We start from the raw sequence: 25016 nt of genomic DNA on the forward strand, positions 1-25016 counted from the left end.
ATTTGTCCACACCTGTCAGAATTTTATAAGTTTCGATGAGATCCCCTCTCATTCTTCTAAGCTCCAGCGAGTATAAGCCCAATCGACCCAATCTCTCCTCACACGTCATTCCTGCCATCCCAGGGATCAGCCTTGTGAATCTTCGCTGAACTCCTTCCATGGCAAGAACATCCTTCCTCAGATAAGGCGACCAAAACTGCACACAGTACTCAAGGTGTGGTCTCACCAAGGCCCTGTACAACTGCAGCAGGACATCCTTGCTCCTGTACTCAAATCCTTTTGCTATGAAGGCCAACATACCATTTGCCTTCTTCACCGCCTGCTACACCTGCATGCTTACCTTCAGCGACTGGTGCACAAGGACACCCTGGTCTCATTGCACTTCCCCTTCTCCCAATCTACTGCCATTCAGCTAACAAGGCCTTGATATCCTCCCTAAAGTGTGGTGCCCAGAATTGAAAACCATACTCCAGCTGAGGCCTAACCAGTCTGTTATAACAATTTAACATAACTTCCTTGCTGTAATTCGCTATTCCTCTTGTAATAAAGCCGAGGACATGGCTCATGGTGTCAGCACTTGACTAATGAGCACTGTCGGAGGCGAGGACATTCACCACTGCTCCACTAATATTAACAGTGGTGTCACTTTAAGCAGATTGGTGACGCAATATCTTTAGGGGTCTTACAATATCTGCAAACGTCTTAAATACATAACTGGTTTGATCTGACTGCTGTTTTACAATTATAATTCTCCACGTGTGCACGTGTCCCGCTGTGTGTCTAACGAACTCTCAGTCAGCGTCCTTCCCTTTCCCCACTGTGGAAATGTGAAAGCGATTCAGTCCCGGATCAGTAATTTCTCCAAACTTAAGTTGATGTTATTCGCCGGCATTAAGTTATAACCCAATTTGAGACCTTGTAAGATGGAGTTTTCTGCTGTTTGACACACGCAGACTCTGGTATAATAAACACACAACAACAGCAGCACCGTAGGGAATCAAGCTGAATACAGAAAGTACAGAGGAGAAATCAAAAACAAACTAAGAGGGGCACGGAAAAACTGAGGAAAGATTAGTGGGAATAGAATAGGGAACATTAAAATCTTTCTTAAACATGTAAAGCCTAAAAGGAGAGTCAATGGAAAGGTGCGATGATTAAGGACCAAAAGGGCAATCTTCTGGTGGATGCAGTGGGCATGGCTGAGGTACTGAATGAGTACTTTGCATCTGCCTTCACTAAAGAAGAGGATGCTGCTAATGTTACAGTGAAGGAGAGGGTGGTAGTGAAATTGGACAGGATATAAATAGACCAAGAGGATGTAGTGAAACAGTTGACAGCGCTCAAAGTGGAAGTGTCATGGTCTGGATGGGATGCATCCTGGGTTACTGAGAGAAGGAAGGCTCTGGCCACAATCTTTGAATCCTCCTTGGATAGGGGAGTGGTGCCACAGGACTGGGGATTTGCAAATGTTACCCCCTTGTTTAAAAATGGAGCATGTGGTAAACCAATGAACGACAGGCAAATCAGTCTAGCGCCGGTGTTCAGGAACCTTCTGGAGATAAATCATTGAGAACCTGCTAAGATATTGTGGTGATTATTCTTGTTTTGTAAGAAGTATTGTGATTGGTTGCCTGTTTCCTGCCTTGAGATATATGCTGTAAACTCATTGGTAGTTGATGTCATGTGATTTGTGGTGGCCATCTTAAATTCAGTTCTCTACAGCCTTGGTTGGGACTGGGTGTTGAAGATATGCTGCTGGGTTTTAAGGTTAATAAAGCCTAGATTTAGAAAGGCAAATCTACTCTTTATTTCAATTTATTAACCTTCTGTTAGAATGGAGCGATATCTTCAACCGGAACGATTTAATGCTGACCCTAATTCTGCAGGAGTGGATGATAAATGGAAACACTGGTATCGTACATTTGAAAACTTTTTGGGTGTGTTGGATCAAGAGTCTCTAAATAAGTTGAATATACTGATCAACTACATTGCTCCGGATGTGTATAAGTATATCTTGGACTGTGAAACTTACGAATTGGCTATTGCTACATTGGAAAAGATTTTTGTTAAACCAAAGAATGAGGTATTTGCACGTCATCTTCTATCTGCCCATAGGCAGCAGGTGGGAGAATCTTTGGATGCTTATTTACAAGCACTTCGGCGCCTTGGTGCTAACTGTAATTATAAGGCCGTGTCGGCAGAAGAATATAAGGAAGAATCGGTACGGGATGCTTTTATTAATGGATTACTGTCTAGATCAATTCATCAGCGGTTATTAGAAAATAAGACTTTGGATCTCAAGAGTGCTTTTGAGCAAGCCTCTACATTGGATTTGGCTCAGAGAAGTTCGGATTCTTACGCTCTTTTTAATCGGCCTGCGACTGTGGTTTCGGCAGTTCCGGATAAAAAGGAATTATGTGGACTTAATAGGAGTGGTTTACCAGATTTTGAAACAGTTTCTACTTCGGCTGCTGTTGCCTCTAGGATTCAGAAGTGTTATTTTTGTGGGAACGCCCGGCACCCTCGTCTGAAGTGTCCTGCTCGGGAGGCTGTGTGTAGTAAATGCGGCAAGAGAGGTCATTATGCACTTGTTTGTAAATCAATTGCCTCCTCTGCGACTATTCAGCCTTTAGATAGGGGGTTTATTGCATCAGTTTCTGCTGCCTTTGCTCATGGCCTAAATAAAGCTATAGTTACAGCCCAATTTAATGGGTTAGAAGTGAAGGCCCTTATAGATACGGGCAGTACCGAGAGTTTTATAAGTCTTCAGTTTGTGAAGGAGAAGCGTTTGAAAATTTCGCCTGTTACTTATCAGGTGTGTATGGCTCAGATGACTCTCACCTCACAAGTAGCTGGTTGTTGCCTTGTGAAATTAATTCTTCTAGGTAATACGTATACTGATATACGCCTATCTGTTTTGCCTAATCTCTGTGCGGATATTTTGATTGGTCATGATGTGCTTCAATTACACGAGTCTCTCAGTCTTTCTTTCGGAGGAACCAAGCCACCTTTATCTATTTGTGGATTAACTTCTTTATCCATTTCTCCATTATCACTTTTTTCCAATTTGATGCCGGATTGTAAGCCAATTGCTACCAAGTCAAGAAGGTATAGCAGTCAGGATAAAGAATTTATTAATTCTGAAGTTCAACGTCTTTTATTGGAAGGAATCATTGAACCTAGTTGTTCGCCCTGCCGGGCACAAGTAGTTGTCACCACTAACGAGAGACATAAGAAACGAATGGTGATAGACTACTCAAACTATTAATAGGTATACTCAATTGGATGCGTACCCTTTGCCTAAGATTGATGAGCTTATCAACAAAGTATCTCAGTATAAGGTTTTTAGCACTATTGACCTAAAGAGTGCTTAGCATCAGATTCCTATCGTTAAGAGGGATCAACCATATACGGCCTTTGAGGCTGGCGGAAAGCTGTATCAGTTTTGCCGAGTACCATTTGGTGTTACTAATGGTGTTGCCTGTTTTCAACGGGCAATGGATGCTTTTATAAGTGATAACTCTCTCTCTGACACCTTTTCATATTTAGATGACATCACGGTGTGTGGCAAATCAAGGGTGGAGCATGATTCTAATTTAGAAAGATTCCTTCAAGCTGCGGAAAAAGTTGGTTTAACTTTTAATAAAGAGAAGTGTATCTTTTCGACCACTGAGGTAAATCTACTGGGGTATATTACCTCGGGAAACAAGATTAAACCAGATCCAGAACGCCTGCGACCATTGATTGATTTTCCTTGTCCTACTAATTCTAAGGCTTTGCAACGAGTTGTTGGACTGTTTTCTTATTATTCTAATTGGATTGCAAACTTTTCGCAGAAGATCCGGCCCCTTATTCGGGTTACGACATATCCTCTATCATGGGAGGGCAGGACGTGTTTTGATAATTTCAAAAAGGATATCCTTGGAGCAGTTGTGCATTCTATTGATGAGCAGGTTCCCTTTGTGATTGAGACGGACACTTCCGATTTTGCAATTGGGGCTACTCTGAACCTTTTTCTCACGTACTTTGAACAATAGTGAGAAAAGACACTCCTCAATAGAGAAAGAGGCGTATGCAATAGTAGAAGCACTGCGTAAATGGAGACATTATTTATCGGGGCGACATTTTACGTTGGTAACTGACCAAAAATCTGTGTCCTTTATGTTTGATGTCAAACATTTTGGAAAGATCAAGAATGATAAAATAATGAGGTGGAGGATTGAGTTGGCATGCTACCATTTTGATATAGTTTATCGCCCAGGGAAGGATAATGTTGCTGCTGATGCACTGTCGAGGGCTTATTGTTCTGTGATTCACGGAGATACGCTTATTAATCTTCATAATGCTTTGTGTCATCCTGGTGTTACGAGGATGATACACTTCGTACGCAGTAAGAATTTGCCCTTTTCAGTTGAAGACGTCAAGCGGATGACTTCATCATGTTCTATCTGTGCTTGGTGTAAACTGAATTTCTTTAAGCCTCAACGAGCTCATCTTATAAAGGCTACTTCTCCTTTTGAACGTTTGAGCATTGATTTTAAGGGGCCTCATCCTTCAACGACTCAATCGATATATATTTACTGTTGTGGATGAGTTTTCAAGGTTCCCTTTTGCTTTTCCTTGCGCAGACGTATCAGCTGCTACAGTTATCAAATGTCTGACTCAACTTTTTGTCATCTTTGGGATGCCTGCGTATATCCATTCAGATCAGGGAAGTTCTTTTATGTCTTCCCAGTTGAAGGAATACCTCCAGAGTCGGGGAATCTCTACGAGTAGAACTACCCTGTATAATCCTCAGGGTAATGGGCAGTGCGAACGATATAATGGGGTGATCTGGAAGGCAGTTATGTTGGCTTTGACATCCCGGAACCGTAAGAATACACAGTGGGAAATGGTATTGCCTGATGCCCTGCATTCCATTAGATCATTGCTTTCAACGGCTACTAATGTGACCCCCCATGAAAGGCTCTTTAACTATCCGCGAAGGTCTACTACGGGATATTCGGTACCTTCATGGCTTACTATGCAGGGACCTGTGCTGCTTCGGTGCCATGTTAGATTGTCAAAATATGATCCTTTAGTGGAGGAGGTGGAGCTGTTGGAGGCAAATTCCCAATATGCTCATATTCTATTCCAAGATGGGAAAGAAAGTACTGTTTCAATTAAAGACTTGGCTCCTTGTGGTGGCCAGCCCTCTTCTGAGGATATTAACAATAGTCATGATTCAGATAATGTGGATGTCGTCACAGATACTACGAATATTTCCAATCCTATTGCAGATAATTATAATTCTATTAGTCAGCCCTCGATGGATGTTCATGACCGTCCCAGTTTACCTCCTGATGGGATTTCCAATCCGGAAACCGTTGATAATCGGGATATGGATAGCCTTCCTGCAGAAGATACTTCTGTGTCTCCTGGTGTGGGAGGGCAAGGAATTTCACCAAGGTTAAGAAAGTCGACACGAACAAGATACCCGGTCGACCGATTGAACATGGACTTTTAAAATAATTTGATAGTAATGTTTCAAAATTGTTGAAATATTATATTTGTATTGTTTTAGTTATAAATAATTAATTGTAAATTGTAAAGGCTACCTAGGTTGGAGTATGTTTTAAAAGGAGGGGTGAATGTGGTGATTATTCTTGTTTTGTAAGAAGTATTGTGATTGGTTGCCTGTTTCCTGCCTTGAGATATATGCTGTAAACTCATTGGTAGTTGATGTCATGTGATTTGTGGTGGCCATCTTAAATTCAGTTCTCTACAGCCTTGGTTGGGACTGGGTGTTGAAGATGTGCTGCTGGGTTTTAAGGTTAATAAAGCATAGATTTAGAAAGGCAAATCTACTCTTTATTTCAGATATCATCCCTCCTTACAGCAGTAATTGACTCCTTGATTAATATTGCAACACCCCCTCCTCTTTTACACCCCCCCTCTGTCTTGCCTGAAGATTCTATACCCTGGAATACTGAGCTGCCAGTCCTGCCCCTCCCTCAACCATGTCTGTGATAGCAACAAGATCACACTCCCATGTGTTCATCAACACCTTGAATTCATCTGCTTTACTCACAAGACTCCTTGCATTAAAATAAATGCCATCCAGCCTTGCCATGCTCCCTTGTGCCGTTACATATTTGCTCTGCCTTCCAGGCTGACCTGTTTTTTCCTCTATATTTGGCTCTGCATCACACCCTACTATAGCTCCACTTTGTATCCCATCCCCCTGCCAAGTTAGTTTACACTCCCCCCAACAGTACCAGCAAACCTCCCTGCAAGGATGTTGGTCCCGTTCCGATTCATGTGCAACCCGTCCGACTTGTACAGGTCCCACCTTCCCCAGAAGCAGAGCCAGTGATCCAGGAAACTAAAGCCCTCCCTCCTGCACAAACTCTTCAGCCACGCATTCATCTGCTCTATCCACCTATTCCTATAATAATCACTACCACGTGGCACCGGGAGCAATCCAGAGATTACAACCTTTGAGGTCCTGCTTTTTAATCTGCTACCTAGCTCCCTAAATTCTTGTTGCAGGACCTCATCCCGCTTTCTACCCATGACCTTGGTACCAATGTGAACCACGACCTCTGACTGTTCGCCCTCCCCCTTCAGAATGCCCTACAGCCGTTCAGTGACATCCCTGACCCTGGCACCAGGGAGGCAACATACCATCCTGGAGTCACGTCTGCAGCCACAGAAACGTCTATCTGTTCCCCTTACGATAGAATCCCCCATCACTATTGCTCTCCCACTCTTTTTGCTCCCCTCCTGTGCAGCTGAGCCACTCGTAGTGCCACAGACTTGGCTCTTGCTGCATTCCCCTCAGAAAGCATCTCCCCAGCAGTATCCAAAATGGAAAATCTGTTGGGAGAGAGAGATGGACCCAGGGGACTCCTGCACTGCCTTCCTAGTTCTTTTACTCTGTCTGGCAGTCACCCATTTCCTGTCTGCCTGTGCACTCTTTACCTGCGATGTGACGACCTCATTAGACAAGCTATCCATGAAGAACTCAGCTTCGCGGATGCTCCACAGTGACTCCAGCCGCAGCTCCAAAACGCAGATTGCGAGTAGCTGCAGCTGGAGACACTTCCTACACACATGTTCGCCCTGGACACCAAAAGTGTCCCCGACTTCCCACATAGCACAGGAGGAGCACTCCACACTGCTGAGCTGCTCTGCCATGTCCTACCCTTAATTTACTCCCTTTAAATATTAAATACACTAGGGACCTTACTTCCCTTTAAACACTACTTACGCTAAACTAGAGACCTTACTTTTACTTTAACGACTGGACTGTAGAAATACTCACCAGGTCCTACTTACCAATCAGCTCCTTCCCTGGTTGTGATGTCACTTTAGCGGTTTTGCAGTTGTGGTTTGACTGCTCCCGCTCTCGGATTCTTTCCTGCAGTCCTGTGACGTCACTCCTTGATTTTGCTGTTCTTTTGGAATTCGCCGGATATGTATCGGCCTCCTCACTGCTGCCGACTCCTCGCAGGTCCGCGCTGTCCTCGGCCTCCCGCTGTTCAGCGAATGAGGCCCGACCAGAGCGGACCTGCGAGCGAGCAGCTGAGGAGTTTCAAAAACCGGCAGCAGTTGGGGAGCAGCGGCTGATTCAGCGAACGAGGCCCGACCAATTCAACAGCAGGGGAGAGAAGTAAAAAGTAATCAAATTGTGACGTCACCAGGAAGCAGGTGTGATTGGTTGGTGAGTATTTCTCTCTTTTTAAACTTTAACTCTGGTTTATAGTTTCTAAGGTCTCTCTAGTGCAGCAGGGACTGCTGGTAAACCAGTTAACTGTAGTGTAATTAATGGGATTGATTGATTTAATTTAAATTCAATTAATTAAAGGGTAAGTCATGGCAGGACAGCCGGGCCCAGTGATATGCTCCTCCTGCAGTATGTGGGACTCAGGGACACTTCCTGTGTCCCTGACAACTACATGTACAGGAAGTGTATCCAGCTGCAGCTACTGACAGACCGCATTGCAGCGCTGGAGCTGCGATTGGATACATACTGGAGTGTTCACGATGCTCAGGACATCGTGAATAGCACACTTACGGAGTTGGACACACCGCAGGTAGAGGTTGGACAGGAAGAAAGGGAATGGGTGACCAACAGGCAGAGTACTAGGTGCAGGCAGGTAGTGCAGGGGTCCCCTGTAGCCATCCCCCTCTCCAACAGATACACCACTTTGAGTGCTGTTGGGGGGGATGGCTTATCAGAGGAAGGCAGCAGCAGCCAACTTCCTGGCACCAGGGGTGGCTCTGCTGCACAGAATGGGAGGAAAAAGAGGGGTAGAGCTATAGTAATAGGGGATTCAATTGTAAGGGGAATAGATAGGCATTTCTGCAGCCGCAAACGAGACTCCAGGATGGTGTGTTGCCTCCCTGGTGCAAGGGTCAAGGATGTCTCCGAGCGGCTGCAGAACATCTTGGAAGGGGAGGGTGAACAGCCAGTTGTCGTGGTGCATGTAGGCACCAACGATATAGGTTAAAAGCGGAATATAGGAAGTTAGGAGATAAATTAAAAAACAGGACCTCAAAGATCTCAGGATTGCTACCAGTGCCACGTGCTAGTCAGAGTAGAAATAGAAGGATACTTCAGATGAATACGTGGCTAGGGGAATGGTGCCAGGGGGAGGGATTCAAGTTCCTGGGACATTGGAACCGGTTCTGGGGGAGGTGGGACCAGTTCAAACCAGACAGTTTGCACCTGGGCAGGGCTGGAACCAATGTCCTAGGGGGAGTGTTTGCTAATGCTGTGGGGGAGGGTTTAAACTAAAATGGCAGGGGGTTGGGAACCTGAGCAGGGAGACAGAGGAAAGGGAAACAAGGATAAAAGCAAAAGATAGGAAGGAGAAAAACACAAGTGGCAGTCAGAGAAATCAACGGTTTAAATCAAACATGGCCACAGTAAATAATAATTCTAATAGGTCTAAGAGCGTTAAAAAAACAAGCCTGAAGGCTTTGTGTCTTAATGCGAGGAGCATTTGTAATAAGGTGGATGAATTGGCTGCACAAATAGAAGTAAACAAATACGATTTGGTTGGGATTACGGAAACGTGGCTCAAGGATGGCCAAGACTGGGAACTCAACATCCAGGGGTATTCGATATTCAGGAAAGATAGACAAAAAGGAAAGGGAGGTGGGCTAGCATTACTGGTTAAAGAAGGGATTAACACAATTGTAATGAAGGATATTAGCTCTGATGAGGTGGAATCTGTATGGGTAGAATTGAGAAATACCAAGGGGAAAAAAACGTTAGTGGGAGTGGTTTATAGACCTCCAAACAGTAAGGCGGAGGTTGGGGATGGCATTAAAAGGGAAATTAAAGAAGCGTGCACTAAGGGCACAGCAATCACCATGGGTGACTTTAATCTATATATAGATTGGGCCAACCAAATTAGTAACAATACTGTGGGAGGAGGAATTCCTGGCGTGTTTACGGGATGGTTTCCTGGACCAATATGTCGAGGAACAAACCAGAGATCAGGCCATCTTAGACTGGGTATTATGTAATGAGAAAGGATTAATTAGCAATCTTGTTGTACGAGGCCCCTTGGGTCGGAGCGATCATAATATGATCGAATTCTTCATTAAGATGGAGAATGAAGTAGTTGACTCGGAGACTAGGGTCCTCAATTTAAATAAAGGAAACTACGATGGTCTGAGGAGCGAGTTGGGTAGGATTGATTGGGGAATGTCACTCAAAGGGTTGACGGTGGATAGGCAATGGCAAACAAAGACCGAATGGACGAACTACAGAATTTGTTCATCCCAGTTTGGCATAAAAATAAAAGTGACCCAACCGTGGCTAACAAGGGAAATTAGGGATAGCACAAGGTCCAAGGAGAGGGCATATAAATTGGCCAGAAAAAGCAATAATCTTGAGGATTGGGAGCAGTTTAGGATTCAACAAAGGGATTAATTAAGAAAGGGAAAATAGAATATGAGAGTAAGCTTGCAGGGAACATAAAAACTGACTGTAAAAGCTTTTATAGATATGTGAAGAGAAAAAGATTGGTGAAGTCAAGCGTAGGTCCCTTGCAGTCAGAATCGGGGGAATTTATAATGGGGAACAAAGAAATGGCAGACCAACTAAATACATATTTTGGTTCTGTCTTCACAAAGGAGGACACAAATAACCTCCCAGAGATGCTGAGAAACATAGGGTCTGATGAAAGGGTGGAACTGAAAGAAATCAGTATTTGCAGGGAAATGGTGTTAGGAAAATTGATGGGACTGAAGGCCGATAAATCCCCAGGGCCTGATAATCTACATCCCAGGGTACTTAAGGAAGTGGCCCTAGAAATAGATGCATTGCTGGTCATCTTCCAGAACTCCATAGACTCTGGAATGGTACCCATGGATTGGCAGGTAGCTAATGTTACCCCACTATTCAAAAAAGGTGATAGAGAAAAGGCGGGGAATTATAAACCGGTAAAGTGGACATCGGTAGTGGGGAAAATGCTGGAGTCCATTCTAAAAGATGTAATAGCAGAGCACTTGGAAAGCAGTGACTGGATCGGACAAAATCAACATGGATTTACAAAAGGTAAATCATGCTTGACTAATCTACTGGAATTTTTTTGAGGATGTAACTGGTAAAATAGATAAGGGAGAACCAGTGGATGTGGTGTATTTGGACTTTCAGAAGGCTTTCGATAAGGTCCCGCATAAGAGATTAGCGTGCAAAATTAAGGCACATGGGATTGGGGGCAAGGTATTGACTTGGATAGAGAACTGGTTGGCGGAGAGAAAGCAAAGAGTTGGAATAAACGGGTCGTTTTCCGAGTGGCAGGCAGTGACTAGTGGGGTACCGCAAGGATCGGTCCTAGGACCCCAGCTGTTCACAATATATATTAATGATCTGGACGAGGGAATTGGATGCAATATCTCCAAATTTGCAAACGACACAAAGCAGGGTAGGAGGGTATGCTGTGAGGAGGATGTCGTGAAACTCCAGCACGATTTGGACAGGTTGGGTGATTGGGCAGAAACATGTCAAATGCACTATAATGTGGATAAATGTGAGGTTATCCACTTTGGTGGCAAAAACAGGAAGGCAGATTATTTTAATGGCAATAGATTGGGAGAAGGGGAAGTGCAAAGAGACCTGGGTGTTCTTGTGCACCAGTCACTGAAGGTGAGCATGCAGGTGCAGCAGGCGGTTAAGAAGGCAAATGGTATGTTGGCCTTCGTAGCCAAAGGGTTCGAGTACAAGAACAAGGATGTCCTGCTGCAGTTGTACAGGGCCTTGGTGAGACCACACCTTGAGTATTGTGTGCAGTTTTGGTCGCCTTACCTGAGGAAGGATGTTCTTGCCATGGAAGGAGTGCAGTGAAGATTCACCAGGCTGATACCTGGGGTGGCAGGAATGACGTATGAGGAGAGATTGTGTCGATTGGGCTTATACTCACTGGAGTTTAGAAGATTGAGAGGGGATCTCATTGAAACTTATAAAATTCTGTCAGGCCTGGACAGACTAGATGCAGGAAGGATGTTTCTGATGGCCGGGGAATCCAGAACCAGGGGTCATAGTCTAAGGATAAGGGGTAAGCCATTTAGGACTGAAATGAGGAGGAATTTCTTCACCCAGAGAGTGGTGAACCTGTGGAATTCCCTGCCACAGAAGGCAGTGGAGGCCAATTCATTAAATATATTCAAGCAGGAGTTGGATATATTTCTTAAGGCTAAAGGGATATGGGGAGAAGGCAAGGACAGGGTACTGAAATTGGATGATCAGCCATGATCTCATTGAATGGCAGAGCAGGCTCGAGGGGCTGAATGGCCTGCTCCTATCTTCTATGTTTCTATGTATTTATGCCTCCTCGCTGCTGCTGCCAACTCCTCGCAGGTTCTCTTTAGAGCAGAAAATGTTAATTGGGAGATTTAATAGAGGTGCTCAAAATCATGAAGGTGTTTCCATAGAGTAAATAAGGAGCAACTGTACCCACTGACAGAAGGGTCGGTAAACAGAGGAGACGGATTTAATGTAATTGACAAAACGCCAGAGGTGAGGTAAGATAAGATTGTTTTTAGGCATCGTGTTATGATCTGGAATGCAATGTCTGAATGAGTGATCGGAGCAGCGACAATAGTAACTTTTAAACCTGAATTAGTGAAATACACGAAGGGGAGAACATTAGCAGTGCTCTGGGCACAGAGCAGGGGAGTGGGACACATTGGCCTGCTCTTTCAAAGAGCCGGTACAGGCCCGCTGGGCCCAATGGCCTCATTCTGTGCTGTCTGGTTCCCAGTTTCTATGGTATCAACCTCTAACTCTTTGTTCCTAACCGTGTAAACGATAAATGTACCTGAATGCTATTTACAGAAGCAGACCTTCAGCGTCTGAAATTGCATTGGGAAGTTTAATTCTGTTAACCAGCAAACGATGACCGAAAATTGATAAAAAAGGGAGAAAATCGACTGAGTGTACCAGCAAGAAACATTTAAAAATTGTAGGAGCTTCTGAAAGTAAGTAAACATGGAGAGTAGCAAAAGTAAGCATTGGTCCCTTAGAGGCTGAGACAGGAGAAATTATAAATGGGAAATGAGGAAATGGCAGATTTTAAACAAATATTTTGTATCGGTCTTCACAGTAGAAAACACAAATAACGCACCAAAAATAGCAGGGAACCAAGGGACTAATGAAAGGACTGACATCAATTACTTTAAGTTCCTTAGAGGAAAAAAAGTACTTGAGAAACTAATGGGACTAAAATCTGACAAATCCCCAGGACCGGACGGCCTACATCCTAGGGTTCTACAAGAGGTGGCTGAAGAGAGAGTGGATGCATTGGTTGTGATCTTCCAAAATCCCCTAGATTCTGGAACAGTCCCAGTGGATTAGAAGGTAGAAAAAGTAACCCCGCTATTCTAGGAAGGGGGAAGAGAGAAAGCAGGGAACTACAGGCCAGTGAGCCTGGCGTCAGGAAAATGCTGGAATCCATTATTAAGGGAGGGGTAAGAGGGCACTTAGAAAATCATATGATCAGGCGCAGTCAACATGGTTTTATGAAAGAGAAATCATGCTATTAGTGTTTTTTGAGGATGCAACTAGCTGGATAGATAATGGGGAACTGGTGGATGTAAAATATTTGGATTGCCAAAAATAAATCAAAAAAGGTGACTCAACCGTGGCTAACAAGGGAAATTAGGGATAGCGTAAGATCCAAGGAGAGGACATATAAATTGGCCAGAAAAAGCAGTAAACCCAAGGATTGGGAGCAGTTTAGGATTCAGCAAAGGAGGACAAAGGGATTAATTAAGAGGGGGAAAATAGAATGAGTAAGTTTGCAGGGAACATAAAAACTGGCTGTAAAAGCTTTTATAGATATGTAAAGAGAAAAAGATTGGTGAAGTCAAGCGTAGGTCCCTTGCATTCAGAATCGGGGGAATTTATAATGGGGAACAAAGAAATGGCAGACCAATTAAATACATACTTTGGTTCTGTCTTCACAAAGGAGGACAAATAACCTCCCAGAGATGTCAGGGAACATAGGGTCTGATGAGAGGGAGGAACTGAAAGAAATCGGTATTTGTAGGGAAATTGTGTTAGGGAAACTGAAGGGATTGAAGGCCGATAAATCCCCAGGTCCTGATAATCTACATCCTAGGGTACTTAAGGAAGTGGCCCTAGAAATAGTAGATGCATTGCTGGTCATCTTCCAGAACTCAATAGACTCTGGAATAGTTCCCATGGACTGGAGGGTCGCTAATGTTACCCCACTATTCAAAAAAGGTGGTAGAGAGAAAACAGGGAATTATAGACCGGCAAGCCTGATATCGGTAGTGGGGAAAATGCTAGAATCCATTACAAAAGATGTAACAGCAGAGCACTTGGAAAACAGTGATATGATTGGACAAAGTCAACATGGACTTACAAAAGGTAAAACGTGCTTGACTAATCTACTGGAATTTTTTGAGGATGTAACTGGTAGAATAGATAAGGGAGAACCAGTGGATGTGGTGTATTTGGACTTTCAGAAGGCTTTCGATAAGGTCCCACATGAGAGATTAGCATGTAAAGTTAAGGCACATGGGATTGGGGGCAAGGTACTGACTTGGATAAAGAACTGGTTGGCAGACAGGAAGCAAAAGAGTTGGAATAAACGGCTCTTTTTCCGAGTGGCAGGCAGTGACTAGTGGGGTACCGCAGGGATCGGTCCTAGAACCCCAGCTATTCATATATATATATATATAAATAAATGATCTAGACGAGGGAACTAGATGTAATATCTCCAAATTTGCAGACGACACAAAGCTGGGTAGGCGTGTGTGCTGTGAGGAGGATGCCGAGAAACTCCAGTATGATTTGGACAGGTTGGGCGATTGGGCAGAAGCATGGTAGATGCAGTATAATGTGTATAAATGCGAGGTTATCCACTTTGGTGGCAAAAACAGGAAAGCAGATTATCTGAATGGCAATAGATTGGGAGAAGGGGAAGTGCAAAGAGACCTGGGTGTTCTTGTGCACCAGTCGCTGAAGGTAAGCATGCAGGTGCAGCAGGCGGTTAAGGCGGCAAATGGTATGTTGGCCTTCGTAGCGATAGGGTTTGAGTACAGGAACAAGGGTGTCCTGCTGCAGTTGTACAGGGCCTTGGTGAGACCACATCATGAGTATTGTGTGCAGTTTTGGTCACCTTATCTGAGGAAGGATGTTCTTGCCATGGAGGGAGTGCAGCAAAGATTCACCAGACTGATACCTGGGATGGCAGGAATGACGTATGAGAAGAGATTGGGTCGATTGGGCTTATACTCGCTGGAGTTTAGAAGAATGAGAGGGGATCTCATTGAAACTTATAAAATTCTAACAGGACTAGACAGACTACATGCTGGAAGGATGTTCCTGATGGTCAGCGGGTCCAGAACCAGGGGTCACAGTCTAAGGATAAGGAGTAAGCCATTTAGGATAGAGATGGAGGAATTTCTTCACCCAGAGAGTGGTGAACCTGTGGAATTCTCTACCGCAGAAGGCAGTGGAGGCCAATTCATTAAATATATTCAAGAAGGAGTTGGATATATTTCTTAAGGCTAAAGGGATCAAGGGATATGGGGAGAAGGCAAGGACAGGGTACTGAATTTGGATGATCAGCCATGATCTCATTGAATGGTGGAGCAGGCTCGAGGGGCCGAATGGCCTACTCCTGCTCCTATCTTCTATGTTTCTAAGAGGCATTTGATAAGGTGCCACATAAAAGGCTGCTATGCAAGATAAGGACTCATGGGGTTGAGGGTAATATATTAGCTACAAGGACAGGTTGGAGAAGCTGGATTTGTTTTCATTAGAACAAAGGAGGTTGAGGGGTGATTTGATCGAGGTGTACAAGATTATGACGGGTTTGGATAGACTAGACAGGGAAAGGCTGTTCCACTAATGGATGGTACGAGGACTAGGGGACACAGATTTAAGGTTTTGGGCAAGAGATACAGGGGGCGAATGAGTGTAAAAACCTTTTTACACAGCGAGTGGTGAGGACCTGGAACTCGCTGCCGATGGAAGTGGAGACATTCAATGTTTTCAAGGGGAGACTGGATAGGCACTTGAGGGAAATAAACTTGCAGGGCTACGGGGATAGAGCAGGGGAATGGGACTGACTGGATTGCTCTACAGAGAGCCGGCACGGACTGGATGGGCCGAATGGCGGCCTTCTGTGCCATTATGACTATTAGCATTGATAGAGGATTGGTTAACTGACAGAAAACAGAGTGTAGGGATAAACAGGACATTTTCAGCTTGGCAGGCTAGTGGGGTGCCACAAGGATCAGTGCTGGGGCCTCTGCTATTTACAATCTATATTACTGACTTAGATGAAGGGACCGAGTGCAATGGATCCAAGTTTGCTGCTGATACAAAGCTAGGTGGGACAGTAAGCTATGGGGACACAAAGAGCCTGCAAAGGGATATGGGCAGTCTAAGTGTGCGGGCAGTAAGGTGACAGATGGAATATAAATGTGGGGAAATGTGTGCGTATTCACTTTAGTAGGAAGAGTAGAAAAACAGAACCTTTTTTAAATGGTGAAAAATTATTAAATGTTAGTGTTCAGAGAGATTTAGGTGTTCTCGTACAGGAGACAAAGTTAGCATGCAGGTACAGCGAGCAATTGGGCAGGCTGATGGCATGTTGGCCTTTATGACAGGGGGTTGGAATACAACAGTGAGGAAGTCTTGCTACAATTGTACAGGGCTTTGGTGAGACAACACCGGAGTACCGTGCACAGTTCTGGTCTCACATCGATAAAGGATGGGATAAAGACAGTAGGGAGAAATCATCTTAGCTCCAAAAATAAAGTAAAAAAATCAGTTTGGATGGAGCCAAGAAACAGCAAGGGGCAGAAAACATTGGTTGGAGGTGTTTATAGGCCCCCCAAACTGTAGTTGTAATGTAGGGCGGCGTATAGTTCAGGGAACTAGAGGTGCATGTAGTAAGGGTAATATATTAATCATGGGGGATTTTAAGCTATGTATAGATTGGGGAAACCAAATCTGCAGTAATAGTGTGGGGACATCATCTGAGTCAATGGGACTCTCTGACCTTTCTCCCCAGTCCATCTCCAGGACCAGTGTGTATCTGAGTCAATGGGACTCTCTCTGACCTTTCTCCCCAGTCCATCTCCAGGACCAGTGTGCATCTGAGTCAATGGGTCTCTCTCTGACCTTTCTCCCCAGTCCATCTCCAGGACCAGTGTGTATCTGAGTCAATGGGACTCTCTCTGACCTTTCTCCCCAGTCCATCTCCAGGACCAGTGTGTATCTGAGTCAATGGGACTCTCTCTGACCTTTCTCCCCAGTCTATCTCCAGGACCAGTGTGTATCTGAGTCAATGGGACTCTCTCTGACCTTTCTCCCCAGTCCATCTCTGGAAGCTCTTTGAATCGGAAGAGTTCTCTCCGGTTGGTGCTCTCACAATCCTGTGTTGGTTCACCTGCTGTCGTTCCTCAGTCTACAATCCCGGTTTACTCTCAGCTGTGAACCTCTCTCAATCACTCAGTCTTTCACCGGGAGATCTAATTATGGCAGGACAGAAAATAACAATATCAACAGTGTGAAGTAATGTAATATAGACATTTCTTCCGCTTCATAAAAATAAAAGTTTGGGTCCGAGTGCTTCTGTCTGATGTTGTCCCTTTTCTCAGAGCCCCGCCACGCCCGCCTGGGCTTCCAGCAAATCACCAAAGTTCTGGATAGAAATGTACAATTTCCCTGTGCTTTAGGCAAACCGAAGCTGGGGCAATCTTTCCCAGGTAACACACTGTCTGATCTCACTGGGCCCATCCTCCCCGGGTTACACACTGCCTGATCTCACTGGGCCCATTCTCCCCGGGTTACACACTGTCTGATCTCATTGGGCCCATCCTCCCCGGGTTACACACTGTCTGATCTCACTGGGCCCATCCTCCCCGGGTTACACACTGTCTGATCTCACTGGGCCCATCCTCCCCAGGTTACACACTGCCTGATCTCACTGGGTCCATCCTCCCCGGGTTACACACTGTCTGATCTCACTGGGCCCATCCTCCCCGGGTTACACACTGTCTGATCACACTGGGCCCATCCTCCCCGGGTTACACACTGTCTGATCTCACGGGGCCCATCCTCCCCGGGTTACACACTGTCTGATCTCACTGGGGCCATCCTCCCCGGGTTACACACTGCCTGATCTCACTGGGTCCATCCTCCCCGGGTTACACACTGTCTGATCTCACTGGGCCCATCCTCCCCGGGTTACACACTGTCTGATCTCACTGGGGCCCATCCTCCCCGGGTTACACACTGTCTGATCTCACTGGGCCCATCCTCCCCGGGTTACACACTGTCTGATCTCACTGGGCCCATCCTCCCCGGGTTACACACTGTCTGATCTCACTGGGCCCATCCTCCCCGGGTTACACACTGTCTGATCTCACTGGGCCCATCCTCCCCGGGTTACACACTGTCTGATCTCACTGGGCCCATCCTCCCCGGGTTACACACTGTCTGATCTCACTGGGCCCATCCTCCCCGGGTTACACACTGTCTCATCTCACTGGGCCCATCCTCCCCGGGTTACACACTGTCTGATCTCACTGGGCCCATCCTCCCCGGGTTACACACTGTCTGATCTCACTGGGCCCATCCTCCCCGGGTTACACACTGTCTGATCTCACTGGGCCCATCCTCCCCGGGTTACACACTGTCTGATCTCACTGGGCCCATCCTCCCCGGGTTACACACTGTCTGATCTCACTGGGCCCATCCTCCCCGGGTTACACACTGTCTGATCTCACTGGGCCCATCCTCCCCGGGTTACACACTGTCTGATCTCACTGGGCCCATCCTCCCCGGGTTACACACTGTCTGATCTCACTGGGCCCATCCTCCCCAGGTTACACACTGTCTGATCTCACTGGGCCCATCCTCCCCGGGTTACACACTGTCTGATCTCACTGGGCCCATCCTCCCCGGGTTACACTCTGTCTGATCTCACTGGGCCCATCCTCCCCGGGTTACACACTGTCTGATCTCACTGGGCCCATCCTCCCCGGGTTACACACTGTCTGATCTCACTGGGCCGACCCTCCCCAGGTTACACACTGTCTGATCTCACTGGGCCCATCCTCCCCGGGTTACACACTGTCTGATCTCACTGGGCCCATCCTCCCCGGGTTACACACTGTCTGATCTCACTGGGCCGACCCTCCCCAGGTTACACACTGTCTGATCTCACTGGGCGCATCCTCCCCGGGTTACACACTGTCTGATCTCACTGGGCCGACCCTCCCCAGGTTACACACTGACTGATCTCACTGGGCCCATCCTCCCCAGGTTACACACTGTCTGATCTCACTGGGTCCATCCTCCCCGGGTTACACACTGTCTGATCTCACTGGGCCCATCCTCCCCGGGTTACACAATCATAGAAACTTACTGCACAGAAGGCTGCCATTCGGCCCATCTTGTCCGAGCCGGCTGACAAAGATCTATCCACTCTAATCCCACTTTCCAGCACTTGGTCCATAGCCTGGTAGCTTACGGCACTTCAAGCAGTTTTTAAACGTGATGAGGTTCTCTGCCTCGACCACCCTTTCAGGCAGTGAGTTCCAGACCTCCACCACCCTCTGGGTGTAAAAAACTCACCTTAAAACCCCTCTAATCCTTTGACCATCTGCTTTAAATCTATGCCCCCTGGCTATTGATCTCTCCACTAAGGGAAATAGGTCTTTCCTATCCACTCTATCTAGGCCCCTAATAAATTGATGCACCTCAATCGAGTCTCCCCTTGGCCTTCTCTGTTCCAGAGAAAACAACCCCAGCCTATCCAATCTTTCCACATAGCAAAAATTCCCCAGCCCAGGCAAAATCCCCGTAAGTCTCCTCTGCACCCTCTGGTGCAATCACATCCTTCCTGTAATGTGGTGACCAGAACTGCACCCAGTATTCTAGCTGCGGTCTAGCTATACAGTTCACTCATTACCTCCCAGCTCTTATATTCTATGCCTCGGCTAGTAAAGACCTTTCTCCCCAGTCCATCCACTAGACGGTGCAGAGCAGATGTAATTTTTTTCACCCAGAGGGTGGTGGGGGTCTGGAACTCACTGCCTGAAAGGGTGGTAGAGGCAGAGACCCTCAGCACATTTAAAAAGTACTTGGGTGTACACTTGAAGAGCCGTAACCTACAGGGCTGTGGAGCAAGAGTCTGCAGGACGGGTTCATGGAATCCATTCGGGACATTTTCCTGGAACAAAATGTCATGGAACCAACAATGTTAGAACTTGTATTGTGTAATAAGACAGGGTTAATTAGCAACCTCATAGTAAAGGATCCAGTGGGGCAGAGTGATCATAATATGTTAGAACTTCACATTAATTTTGAGAGAGTGACTTGCCTAAGTCCAAAACTAGTGTCTTAAACTTAAATAAAGCCAATTACATAGGTGTGAGGGGCGAGTTGGCTGAGGTAGATTGGAAAAATAGATTAAAAAGGTATGGCGGTAGATAAGCAGTGGCTAGCATGTAAAGAAATATTCATAATTCTCAACTAAAATACATTCCATTAACAAAAACTCCACGGGAAGTGATCCAACCGTGGCCAACTAAAGGTAAGGATAGCATTAGATTGACAGAAGCTTATAATGTTGCAAAGAATAATAGTAAGCCTGAGGATTGAGAGAGTTTCAGAAACCAGCAAAGAGTGACCAAAAATTGATAAAAAAGGGGAAAAAATGCAATGACAGAAAACGAGCAAGAAATCTAAAAGCAGATTGTAAGATTGTCTACAAGTATGTAGGAAGGAAGAGAGTAGCAAAAGTAAACATTGGTCCCTTAGAGGCTGAGACAGGAGAAATGATTATGGGGAATAAGGAAATGGCAGAAACGTTAAACAAATATTTTGTATCTGTCTTCACAGTAGAAGACACAAAAAGCATATCAAAAATGGTGGGGAACCAAGGGTCTAATGAGGGTGAGGAACTTAACGTAATTCATATGAGTAGCGAAAAAGTACTTGAGAAACTAATAGGACTGAAAACCGACAAATCCCCTGGACCCGACGGCCTACATCCTAGGGTTGTAAAAGAGGTGGCTGAAGAGATAGTGGACGCATTGGTTTTGATCTTCCAAAATTCCCTAGATTCTGGAATGGTCCCAGCGGATTGGAAGGTCGCAAATGTAACACTGCTATTCAAGAAAGGAGGGAGAGGAAAAACAGGGAACGACAGGCCAGTTAGCCCTACATCAGTCATTCGGAAAACACTGGAATCCATTGTTAAGGAAGTGGTATCCAGGCACTTAGAAAAATCATAACATGATTAGGCAAAGTCAACATGGTTTTATGAAAGGGAAATCATGTTTGACAAATTTAGAGTTTTTTGATGATGTTACTAGCAGGGTAGATAAAGGGGAACCAGTGGATGTAGTATATTTAGATTTCCAAAAGGCAGTCGATAAGGTGTCACATAAAAGGTTATTGCACAAGATTAGGGCTCATGGGGTTGGGGGTAATACAGTAGCATGGATCAAGGATTGGTTACCAGACAGAAAACAGAGTAGGGATAAACGGATCTTTTTCAGGTTGGCAGGCTGTAACTAGTGGGGTGCCACAAGGATCAGTGTTGGGGCCTCAGCTATTTACAATCTACATTAATGACCTAGATGAAGGGACAATGTGTAATGTATCCAAGTTTGCTGACGATACAAATCTAGGTGGGACGGTAAGTGGTGAGGAGAACACAAAGACTCTGCAAAGGGGTATAGATAAGACTGAGTGGGCAGTAAGGTGGCAGATGGAGTGTAATGTGAGGAAATGTGAGGTTATTCACTTTGGTAGGAAGAATAGAAAAACAGAATATTCTTTAAATGGTGAGAAACTTTCAAATGTTGGTGTTCAGAAAGATTTGGGTGTCCTCGTGCAAGAAACACCGAAAGCTAGCGTGCAGGTACAGCAAGCAATAAGGAAGGCAAGTGACATATTGGTGTTTATTGCAAGGGGGGTTGGAGTATAAGAGTAAGGAAGTCTTGCTCCAATTGTACAGGGCCTTGGTGAGACCACACCTGGAGTTCTGTGCACAGTTTTAGTCTCCTTATCTAAGGAAGGATATAATTGCCTTGGAGGCGGTGCAACGAAGGTTCACTAGATTGATTCCTGGGATGAGAGGGCTGTCCTATGAGGAGAGATTGTGTAGAATGGGACGATACTCTCTGGAGTTTAGAAGAATGAGAGGTGATCGCATTGAAACATGTAAGATTCTGAAGGGGATTGACAGGGTAGATGCCGAGAGGTTGTTTCCCCGGGCTGGAGTGTCTAGAACTAGGGGGCATAGTCTCGGGGCATAGTCTCACAACGTGGACCACTTTCCATACCTCGGGAGCCTACTGTCAACAAGGACAGACGGCGATGACAAAGTCTAACACCGCCTTTAGTGTGCCAGTGCAGCCTTCGGTCGCCTGAGGAAGAGAGTGTTTGAAGACCAGGACCTCAAACCCGGCACTAAGCTCATGGTCTACAGAGCAGCAGTGATACCCGCCCTGCTGTATGCCTCAGAGACATGGACCATGTACAGCAGGCACCTCAAAGCACTGGAGAGGTACCACCAACGCTGCCTCCGCAAGATCCTGCAAATCTATTGGCAGGATAGACGCACCAACGTCGGTGTTCTCGCTCAGGCCAACATCCCCAGCAGCAAAGCTTTGACCGCGCTCGATCAGCTCCGATGGACGGGTCACATTGTCCACATGCCCGATACGAGACTCCCAAAACATGCGCTCTACTCGGAGCTCCGACACGGCAAGAGAGCCCCAGGTGGGCAGAGGAAACGCTTCAAGGACACCCTCAAAAGACTCCTTGAAAAAGTGTAACATCCCCACTGACACCTGGGAATCCCTGGCCCAAGACCGCACAAAGTGGGGGAGAAGCATCCGGGAAGGCACCAAACACCGAGTCTCCTCGCGGGAGCAATCGGAAGACAAACGCAGGCAGCGCAAGGACCGCACGTCAACCCAAACACCCCACCCCCAAAGAATCGCCCCCCGGGCCAGCTTCCAGCCCCCCCTGGGCCCCGCGCCCGCTTCGCCCCCAGGTTCCCAGAGATTGCCTGAGAGAGGCCGGCGCTGCTGTAAATGCCGGAGATTCTCTGATCCACACTCACCGCACCATCCGCCGCTCCTCAGTCCCGCCGCCATTTTATCTCCTTCCTCAAACCGGAGCCTCATCCGGGGACTGCGAGCAGCACCGAGCATGCGCACTGCGGGCACACAGCCCGCGCTTAAAGTTCCTCACGGAGTCCGTCTCTTCTATTGGCTGCGACTCGTAGATTGACAGCTGCGCTCACCAATCGCAGCCCGCAACGGCTCGGGGCCCCGCCCACTGTGTTAAAAGGCCGCCGCCAGCTCCGGGGTCACGTGGCTCCTGATCGGCCGTTCAACCGCCTCAGCGCGCGGGTGAGGTCATAGCCCCGCCCACCCGCGAGCCCTTGTTGCCCAAGGTGCCGGCCGGCGGCTGTCCTTCCCCCGGGGGGCGGACTCCTCTCTAACTCTGGTCTCCAACTACTCCTCCCCACTCCGGGCTGTCCTTCCCCCGGGGGGGGGGACTCCTCTCTAACTCTGGTCTCCAACTACTCCTCCCCACTCCGGGCTGTCCTTCCCCCGGGGGGCGGACTCCTCTCTAACTCTGGTCTCCAACTACTCCTCCCCACTCCGGGCTGTCCTTCCCCCGGGGGGGGGGGACTCCTCTCTAACTCTGGTCTCCAACTACTCCTCCCCACTCCGGGCTGTCCTTCCCCCGGGGGGGGGGACTCCTCTCTAACTCTGGTCTCCAACTACTCCTCCCCGCTCCGGGCTGTCCTTCCCCCGGGGGGGGGGACTCCTCTCTAACTCTGGTCTCCAACTACTCCTCCCCACTCCGGGCTGTCCTTCCCCCGGGGGGGCGGACTCCTCTCTAACTCTGGTCTCCAACTACTCCTCCCCACTCCGGGCTGTCCTTCCCCCGGGGGGGGGACTCCTCTCTAACTCTGGTCTCCAACTACTCCTCCCCACTCCGGGCTGTCCTTCCCCCGGGGGGCGGACTCCTCTCTAACTCTGGTCTCCAACTACTCCTCCCCGCTCCGGGCTGTCCTTCCCCCGGGGGGGGGGACTCCTCTCTAACTCTGGTCTCCAACTACTCCTCCCCACTCCGGGCTGTCCTTCCCCCGGGGGGGCGGACTCCTCTCTAACTCTGGTCTCCAACTACTCCTCCCCACTCCGGGCTGTCCTTCCCCCGGGGGGCGGACTCCTCTCTAACTCTGGTCTCCAACTACTCCTCCCCACTCCGGGCTGTCCTTCCCCCGGGGGGGGGGGGGACTCCTCTCTAACTCTGGTCTCCAACTACTCCTCCCCACTCCGGGCTGTCCTTCCCCCGGGGGGGGGCGGACTCCTCTCTAACTCTGGTCTCCAACTACTCCTCCCCACTCCGGGCTGTCCTTCCCCCGGGGGGGGGCGGACTCCTCTCTAACTCTGGTCTCCAACTACTCCTCCCCACTCCGGGCTGTCCTTCCCCCGGGGGGGGGCGGACTCCTCTCTAACTCTGGTCTCCAACTACTCCTCCCCACTCCGGGCTGTCCTTCCCCCGGGGGGGGGCGGACTCCTCTCTAACTCTGGTCTCCAACTACTCCTCCCCACTCCGGGCTGTCCTTCCCCCGGGGGGGGGACTCCTCTCTAACTCTGGTCTCCAACTACTCCTCCCCGCTCCGGGCTGTCCTTCCCCCGGGGGGCGGACTCCTCTCTAACTCTGGTCTCCAACTACTCCTCCCCACTCCGGGCTGTCCTTCCCCCGGGGGGCGGACTCCTCTCTAACTCTGGTCTCCAACTACTCCTCCCCACTCCGGGCTGTCCTTCCCCCGGGGGGCGGACTCCTCTCTAACTCTGGTCTCCAACTACTCCTCCCCACTCCGGGCTGTCCTTCCCCCGGGGGGGGGGACTCCTCTCTAACTCTGGTCTCCAACTACTCCTCCCCACTCCGGGCTGTCCTTCCCCCGGGGGGGCGGACTCCTCTCTAACTCTGGTCTCCAACTACTCCTCCCCACTCCGGGCTGTCCTTCCCCCGGGGGGGGGGCGGACTCCTCTCTAACTCTGGTCTCCAACTACTCCTCCCCACTCCGGGCTGTCCTTCCCCCGGGGGGGGGGACTCCTCTCTAACTCTGGTCTCCAACTACTCCTCCCCACTCCGGGCTGTCCTTCCCCCGGGGGGGCGGACTCCTCTCTAACTCTGGTCTCCAACTACTCCTCCCCGCTCCGGGCTGTCCTTCCCCCGGGGGGGGGACTCCTCTCTAACTCTGGTCTCCAACTACTCCTCCCCACTCCGGGCTGTCCTTGCCCCGGGGGGGCGGACTCCTCTCTAACTCTGGTCTCCAACTACTCCTCCCCACTCCGGGCTGTCCTTCCCCCGGGGGGGGGGACTCCTCTCTAACTCTGGTCTCCAACTACTCCTCCCCGCTCCGGGCTGTCCTTCCCCCGGGGGGGGGGGGCGGACTCCTCTCTAACTCTGGTCTCCAACTACTCCTCCC

The 25016-nt window shown here is 47.9% G+C and overlaps 1 long non-coding RNA gene across 1 annotated transcript in view; it reads right to left on the reverse strand.

Moving 5' to 3' along the window:
* Positions 1–24750, reverse strand: part of LOC147083073 (uncharacterized) — a 28314-nt gene extending 3564 nt beyond the window's left edge. Inside the window, exons 1-2 of the long non-coding RNA XR_015075987.1 lie at positions 22626–24750; positions 16844–17010 (exon numbers count right to left, since the gene is read on the reverse strand). This is a non-coding gene — a long non-coding RNA (uncharacterized LOC147083073). The remainder of the gene's footprint in view (positions 1–16843; positions 17011–22625) is intronic.
* Between the last annotated feature and the right edge of the window lie 266 nt (positions 24751–25016).

Source organism: Somniosus microcephalus, unplaced genomic scaffold, assembly GCF_052327205.1.
Source record: "Somniosus microcephalus isolate GS21.2 unplaced genomic scaffold, FLI_Smic_1.0 scaffold98, whole genome shotgun sequence".
NCBI classification, from domain to species: Eukaryota; Metazoa; Chordata; class Chondrichthyes; order Squaliformes; family Somniosidae; genus Somniosus; species Somniosus microcephalus.